Source organism: Equus przewalskii, chromosome 6 (genome assembly GCF_037783145.1).
Source record: "Equus przewalskii isolate Varuska chromosome 6, EquPr2, whole genome shotgun sequence".
Classification (NCBI taxonomy): domain Eukaryota; kingdom Metazoa; phylum Chordata; class Mammalia; order Perissodactyla; family Equidae; genus Equus; species Equus przewalskii.
Window position 1 is genome coordinate 34,601,555 of NC_091836.1, and position 442 is coordinate 34,601,996.

Here is a 442-nt window from a genome sequence, read left to right on the forward strand (position 1 = left end):
TTTTGGTGGCTTGGGGTTCGCAGGTTTGGATCCTGGGTGTGGACCTACACACTGCTTGTCAAGCCATGCTGTGGTAGGCATCCCACATTTAAGTAGAGGAAGACGGGCATGGATGTTAGCTCAGGGCCAGTCTTCCTCAAAAAAAAAAAAAAAAAGAATGGTCTTTCATAAATGTAAATATAACTGTATCATTTTGCTTAAAGCTCCTCAGTGGCTCCTTGCTGCCACCAAGATAGTGTTCAATCTTTATACAATGACATAAAAAGCTATGATCTAACTGCCTGTCTCAGCTTTCATTAATTCATACACTTATTCTTCCACAAATTTTTGAGTACCTACTCCAATGTTAGACCCCACACTAGGCTGTGGAGATATAAAAAAGAGTAAAGCAGTAAGGGTCTTACCCTAGTCTAAAGGGAGAGACAGATAATTAAACAAATAA